The sequence below is a fragment of the Felis catus genome, chromosome X, assembly GCF_018350175.1.
Source record: "Felis catus isolate Fca126 chromosome X, F.catus_Fca126_mat1.0, whole genome shotgun sequence".
NCBI lineage: Eukaryota > Metazoa > Chordata > Mammalia > Carnivora > Felidae > Felis > Felis catus.
The window spans coordinates 83,667,745-83,676,072 of NC_058386.1; positions in this window are offsets into that span (position 1 = coordinate 83,667,745).

Genomic DNA, 8,328 nt, shown 5'->3' on the forward strand with positions numbered 1-8,328 from the left:
TCCTATTTGTTGTTCTTACTGCTTCCCTTTCCTTTGTTAAAGCATGCATTTAGGAAAGGATCTAAGAAGCTACCTACACTGCTGTCGTGTAGGGCCAGTATGAGCTGCCTGGGGACTAGCCTCAGGTCAGATTTCTGAGGCAAGGCCCAGCTTATTATGTGGGTCAGTAAATCTGCTCTAGCTTCATCCCCAGCTCTAACCTCAGTTTCCTAGGAAAGACAATTGCCAAAGTAGTCACCAGTGAGAATTATAGAGCCTCTGATATGACTTGAAGGACTGCTCACTTTGGCAGTTGGCTGTCTGTCCATGGGGGTCAGGGTCAGTTTTGTGGACAGACCAAAGCAAACAAAGGTTGTGGCAATGGTGCCTTTGTGAGGCCTGGCAAAGCAGAGTTGGCTGTCAGATTAGCTGAGTTTCCAGGAACTTTTCCTGAGTGTGCCTCATGTTTCTTGGGGGAGAGTTACACTCTCACCAATGACCAGCTGCTTCTTGGGCAAGGTGAAAGTGGATATCCACTGACTTTTACTTTCTATCTCCTCCTTCTGCTTTTGGCCAAAGAAGGTGCAAATCACTTTGGGTTGCAAAGGGCTGACTGCTCCCCCCCAACACCCACCCACCAAAGGATTCTTCAGACTGCAGAGGCTTGTCTGAGGGGAATAGGGAAGACAGTGGGGAGGGCTGGCCTTCATCAGGACCTTTGAGGGTTAATCCAAGTTGGCACTGAAGGTCCTCCTCACCTTCCTAAGAGAGTTTCTGAGAGATGCTGCCTAATGAAAACCTGCCATCCCTCACCTCAGTGTTCCCTTTCCTCCCTGTGCTGCTTCCCCCTCCTTCAACTGCCACATCTCTCCAGGACCAGTTTAATTTGCCCTGTATTGAAATCATCCCAGGCAAAGCGGCCAGCCTCCTCTCTTCACTAACAACTGGATTGAGGATTAAGGAGGTCTGAAGGTTTACTGGTTGCCATGGTGAGGAGTAGGGCCTGAGAGGATTAAGGAGCTGGGAGTTTGAGCATTTTTGTTTGGTGGTTTGATGATTTCTGTTTGCTTTTCTTCCCCACCCCCACTTCCCCTTAATTCTCCTCCCCCCATTCCCTTCAAACTCTCAAACCACTAAAGCAGAAGGAGATTACTAGGAGGAAAATCAGCTCCTGATGCAGGCTACACTAAATACAGGCTGCCCTGCTAAGAATAATTGGTGTGTGTTTGCAATGCAGACTTCTGGGAGGGCCAGGTTTGGGCCACAAGATGTTTCACCTTGGTGGCATGGCACAGCATCCTGAGGCAGAAGGGAACTGGTGGGGGAGGAGGGTTTGCTGAAGCTCTTTAAAGCCTCCATAGTTTTTCCTTTCTGGTCACAGAATATGAAAAGCATAGGCAAACTCAAACCAGGAATTTGGGCTGAGGGAGGCCTCTGGGAACAGGGAGGCAGGTCAGTCCTGGCAGTCAGGAAACTTTTGTTCAGTGTCTCCCACACCCCCAAGATAGTTTTTAACTGGATTCCAGGCACCCAGTCCACTACATCTCCCTCCATCTGCTGCCCTCTTGCCACTGGTGACCAAGGTAGAACATATTTGTGGAGAAAATGTGGGCTCTTAGAGGGCTACAAAGGTATTATATTGTTTTTGTTCTATAAATAGTTTCCTTCAATTCAGTTCATTGCTCTCAGAAGAAAGACAGCTGATTCAGAGAGATTTTGTGGACTGGGTGCCTGGATTCTAGTCAAAAATGACCTTGTTGAATAGACACTTCTCTAAAGAAGACATCCGGATGGCCAACAGGCACATGAAAAGATGCTCAACGTCTCTCCTCATCAGGGAAATACAAATCAAAACCACACTCAGATATCACCTCACGCCAGAGTGGCCAAAATGAACAAATCAGGAGACTATAGATGCTGGAGAGGATGTGGAGAAACGGGAACCCTCTTGCACTGTTGGTGGGAATGCAAATTGGTGCAGCCGCTCTGGAAAGCAGTGTGGAGGTTCCTCAGAAAATTAAAAATAGATCTACCCTATGACCCAGCAATAGCACTGCTAGGAATTTACCCAAGGGATACAGGAGTGCTGATGCATAGGGGCACTTGTACCCCAATGTTTATAGCAGCACTCTCAACAATAACCAAATTATGGAAAGAGCCTAAATGTCCATCAACTGATGAATGGATAAAGAAATTGTGGTTTATATACATAATTGAATACTATGTGGCAATAAAAAGAATGAAATATGGCCTTTTGTAGCAACGTGGATGGAACTGGAGAGTGTTATGCTAAGTGAAATAAGTCATACAGAGAGAGACAGATACCATATGTTTTCACTCTTATGTGGATCCTGAGAAAGTTAACAGAAGACCATGGGGGAGGGGAAGGAAAAAAAAAGGTTAGAGAGGGAGGGAACCAAGCCATAAGAGACTCTTAAAAACTGAGAAGAAACTGAGGGTTGATGGGGGGTGGGAGGTAAGGGAGGGTGGGTGATGGGTATTGAGGCGGGCACCTGTTGGGATGAGCACTGGGTGTTGTATGGAAACCAATTTGGCAATAAATTTCATATTTTAAAAAATGACCTTGTTTCCTTCTTAATTGGTACCCTGGGGCTGAGGAGCTACATGAAGGGAGAGCTGGGAAGGAAACCCTGAGTGCACCAGCAAGGCCAGATCATGGCAAATGGTGATGTCTCAGTGGCTCCTGTGTCCTCTTTCATCCTGGGGCAACTACATAAAGCTAGCTTGATTGGATGGACTTCTCAGGCTGAAGGTATTAAATGGCATCCCGACATCCCTAGATCAAGCTGTTTATCCATCCTAACCTGGGAATAGGGACCCTGCTCCCCTTTTAACCCTCCAAACTTGTATTTTCAGCTTCCAAGGTCTATATTTATCCTCTCCTAGGTGTTGTTGGGTGTATACTCTCAAGTTTTTGTGTCCATGTTTTGTTCTCCCAGACAGACTGCATGCTTTCCACAGGTTGGCTTTATGTCAAAAACTCCACTACACTCCATCTTCAGTGTTTTGTAACACAATAGGATCTTGGTAAATGGGTCTTGACTTACTGCTCAAGAACCAACGGCCACACGAAAGGTCCATGCATGCTATGTGAAACCAGCATAATGTAGCAATAGTGGGAAAATTTGCTTATTATATAGAAAAATAAGATTAAATATGCTTATTTCATGCCATATACAAAATAAACTTTAGAGGTATTGAAGACTTAAACATGACAGGCAAAACTATGCAAGTAACTAAAAAATGTAGAAGAACATCTTTGCAGCATTGAGGTAGAAAGGTTTTCTTAAGGTGGAAAGCACATGCATCATAAAGGCAAAAGTGGATGGATTTGATTAATGTCCATTAAAAGTAAAGATTCATCTTCTATGAGGGACACAATGGGAAAATCAGAGGTGGCAGGTTTGGAGAAAATATTTGTAATGTATATGAGAAAAAAAGGTTAATATCCAGAATATGTAGGGCAAAAAAGAGATAGGAAATCTGATAGAACAACAGATGTACAAATAGGCAAATTACAGAAGGGGAAGTTCAAATAACTAGATCATAATCCTCTGAATAAATGTTCAACCTCATAATTGGGGAAGGCAAATTAAGACAGCAGCAAAATGCCCTTTTATACCCATCAGACTGACAAAACATTTAAAAAGAGTAAGCTAATAACAAGTGTTGGTAACAATATAGGGAAACAGGGATCCTCACATATTGCTAGGAATTATGTACATGGATATAGCCATTTTGGAGAGGAATTTGGAAGTGTTTAGAAAATTTAAGTTTGTACATGCCCTGTGGAAGAACAATTCCACTTCTGGGTATATATCTCCCAGCAATTGCTCTCACAGGCACACAGAGTGGCTTATATAAAAATGTTCATTGAAATATTGTAATAGAAGTTGGAAACAACCTAAATGCCCATCAACAGGGGAATGGATACATAAAATGCAAAATACACAAATCATGGAACACTTTGCAGTAATCAAAGTGAACACACTAGATCCATAGATGAAAACCTAATTAGCTCTCCACAACAGTGATACTGCATGAAATAAAGAAGAAGAAAGAGATGTATAAAACTGTATCATTTATGTAAGGCAAACACACAAGAGCAGGTGTCCATCCAGAAAGGAGATTGAATTGCGAAGGACAATAAAAAGGGAAAGAAATAAAGTAGGATGAATAAAAATAGAAATAAAATTTAAAAAAGTGGGTCGTGTATGAACTAATGATAGTGTGACTCTAACAGAATTTTAATCAATGCCATTCTTTGCATGCAAGGCACAGCTCCCCGCCCACCAAAAAGGAAAATAAAATAGAAAGAAATGACAGAAGGTATAGGAAAAGTACCCAAAGCCATGTCTGGCAACCAATACTTGCTCAGCAAATGTGAGTTTCTTTTTTCCTGATTCATCTCTTTTTTTTTTTCTTTGAGAGGGAAGGCATGGCAAGTAGAGAGTACTAAGAGACAAACACCTGGGCATTTGGATCTGTCCATGGCTTCTAATAGGTCCACCTGGAAGAGGTGCCCCTGTTGGAGGACACCAAATGTGAAACAAGGGCGTGTGGTTAGAGACCAGCAAGAGGTCTCCACATCCTGAATGTTTTTCAATGGTATGTGAGTTCTCTCTGTTCCTTATGTCCCCAGTCCTACCATCTTTGTATTGAGAACTTGACCCAAAGTGCCAAATCACTAGGGTAGCCAGGCTGGCAGTACTGGATCCATTCACTTAGTGGTGAGGAGAAGCTTTCCCTCTTCTCCTGACTGAGACAACACTACACCTGCCCAAAGACCTCCTGGCTACTCTGGGATATGGGCTACATAGCCAAGACACCTGAGAGCTCATTTAAGGAAACTTCCCTCTCCATATAAGGACACAGGAAATGATCCCAAAGGCAGTGATCCTGTTCAAGAGACTTAGTCCACACACTGAGCTAAAAAGTCCCTAGCAGGAAGGTGCTCAGAAAACCTGATTTTCACTTGCCTCAGCCTTCATTCCTGCTGGAGGCCAACCTGTTTAGCCCAGCCTGGCTCAGCCTGAACAGGGACAGTTCTGGAGGCCTTTAGTGGCATGCTGCCAAAGAAGAGAAGTAAGGTAAGGAGTGGGAAAATTCTTGTTCCCAAGGGCAAGGTTTAGGAAGAGTAATCTGTGAGACTTGAGTCGTGACAATAGAGCGACCAGACAGGAATGCTTCAGGTCTCCAGTGTGACTTTGACCTATTTTGTAGCTGAGGGATAAAATTCCCTCATAGAGGTCCCAAGACAAAACCAGGGCAGAGAGAGAGGGAGACACAGAATCTGAAGCAGTTTCCAGGCTCCACACTGTCCGCACAGAGCCCAACCCAGGGCTGGAACTCAGGAACCATGAGATCATGACCTGAGCGGGCTACTTAACTGAATGACCCACCCAGGCACCCCCAGGCCAGTGTTCTAAGAACCAAGAGAATGGTATTGTAGGAAAGGAAAAATCCTTCCTCTACCCTTCAAGATTTCTCAGCTGGACTAAGAATTAAATTGACATGAGGCAGATTAACAGAAAAAAAAAAACATGAAGTTTTATTACATGTGCATGGAAGCCCAATGATGAAATTGAGACCTGAAGAAATGACCAAGGCAAGCAGCCTCTGTACTTTTTAGACAAAAAGACGATAAATTTGTGAGGAATTGACAGAAAAGAGAAGACTTAACTTTGGGAACTTCAATTAGTAAGGAATTCTAAACAGAATTTGGGCTGAGGTAGTAAATCAGTAAGAAGTAATAAGAGATCTTTATACAGCCTTCTCAGCCCTGAATTTCCTAACTTTGGTGATAAGTATGTCTTTTTACCTCCTGGTACAGGGAGGGTACCTTTCACAAGGGAGATTTATTTCCAGATTTCAGGGAGAAAGAGGAAGGTTTGAGTGTCCTTCTTGCACAGGATGTCTCTAAAGTAACTTTTATTTAAAACAACCAATATGCCAAAGTGGCACATTTTGGGGGCAGTCCCCTGCCTTGGCCCCTATAGGAAAGGAACAGACAAGTATACATGGGGGCATAAAAGGGAAGAGATTTTGGAAAGAGCAGTTATTTATGATTTACTCTCCTTCTCTTCTTAACCAAGCTCCTGCTTGCTGGGATTCTTATTGGGCCAGTGTCAGGACTTGACATTGACCTTAGCTTTGGTGGTGTTAAGGGAGATGGAAGCCTGGTCCTACCAGGCCACAAAGCTGCTTGCCTGTCTGTCTGGGGAAAAAGGGACTCAGCCATGTGGTGAGCATCCATATTTATGCCCACTTATCTCCTTGCCTTCATTGTATCTTTACCTCTACCTCCCTCCCCCCACTTCTAAGCTGCAGAGCCCTGAGTCCTCCTGGCTCATTCCTCTACATCTGTTGTCTATCTGTCTGTCTCTTGGCTTTCAAGGTCAGGCATTTGGGATTTGCTGATTTATTCATTTATTTTTTGTTTGTATTTAAAGATTTTTCAGGCTTCCTGCCCAGGAATGCAAATGGCATGGGGAGTGCCAGTCTGCTCTGAGTACTCCTTTGTCCAGTGTCCTTGGCTAGATGAGGGAAAGAGGAGGGGCTGGGGCCAGGTGATAGAGGAACACTGCTGGCCACATGTTCCAAGGCTCACTTTGTCAGCTTTTTTTTTTTTTAATCAACGGCCCCTCCCCCTCCTCCCACTTGGACTCATGAAGGGATAGGCACTGAGGTTGGGGAGAGAGTGCAAAGAGATAGGAAGAATTAAGAGTTATGGAGCACTTACCATGTGCCTCTGAGGTCAGTACTATTATCATTCCTCAGTTAATAGTTGAGAAAACTGAGGTCCAGAGAGGATAGATAACTTCCCCAAGGTCTCAAGGGCAGTTATCTGTGGAGATGAGATTTAAAGCCAGGTTTGTCTGACTCCAGCTGTGTAGTCCTTAACTACTTTGCTGTCCTATAAGGAGCCCTAGGTTATACTCCTGGTCATGTCACCAATATCTGTGGCTGTTAATGCAAAAACCTCCCTAAGCTTCCATTTCCTCTGGTATAAAATGGGAATGACAGCCTTTGTTCTGCTTAACTCCTGGGGTCACCATGAAGATCAAATGGGCTAGGGGATATGAAAGAATAAAAAACCACATACCCCTGGTGGGAGAATGGAGAATAGAATGAACACAGGTCTGTGAATTGGGCTGCTGGGCTGCTGGGGTTCCAGTCATGGCTGTGACCTTCTCTGGTTCTGTGACCTTGGGTGAATTACATCAGGTTTGGTCCTCAACAGTAAAATGAAGGAGGTAAACTTGAAGGTCCTATTCAGGTCTGTGGCTCTGATAATTTCCCCTCTCTCAAGTCTTAGACCATCTGTCTGCTGCTAGAGTGAAACTATCCCACTTAGCCTTCTTCCTTCACTGTGTTCACACTGACTGTTAAACGGTTTTGAATGAACGCAGAGAACCCAAACAGTTTCCATGTCTCCTACTGCCCCAGTGGAGATATTCTTTCATTTCTCTACCACCACAGTGTTAGTCCCTGTTATTACCCTCCCTGCTACTTCCTTGTCATTAATGGAGGGGAAAGACTGCCTTGACCCCATCTCCTTATAGTCCAGCACATCCCTGCTCCCACTTGGTGTCACCTGATGCTGCTTTTGGGGATATGGGAAGATCCTGTTCCCAGACTTAATCTGTGGAGCAGCTCATAGTAAGAGGCTTGACCTAAAATGCTCTTCTCCCAGTCATATCTCAAATTCATGAAGCACAATTTTACTGGGTATTTATTATGTGCAAAACACTCTGCTGAGCACTAGGAATAAAATAATCAGGTAGATGAGAAGTTTGGAGCCTGGTGGGTGAGATGAATGTGTCTCTTAGTACATGGAGCACTTTGTGTGCTTACTAGAGCATTCAGAACTCAGTTGCATCAGATTCTCAAAACTTCTAGGAGATATGCAAGGCAGCATCATCTTCATTTTACAGGTGAGTAAACTGAGTCATGTGAGACCATGTGCCTATAAAATTAGAAGAGTGAAAATAGAAAAGTAGGTGGCAATTTTAGAGGTTTTTGATGATGTAAGGTAGACATGTTATAACAACACAGGGTGGTGAGCCACAGGAAGAGAAGCATTGTGGGAAGGCTTTGTTTTAGGTTTAGTGAGTTTATTTTCAGGGAACTGAGGGGTCAGCCACCAGACTGTATTTTTATGCAGAGGGTTCAAAACTTAGAGAACTCACAGGGCCTGAGCACTGTTCTCAGGTAGCCTATGGGTTGAGAAGATGGAGGGGTACTGCAGGGTAACCAGAGTGAAGGGTATGAAACTTCCTCTGGATAACCTCTGTTGAGTCTTCCTTAGGGAAGTTCCAGAATGGA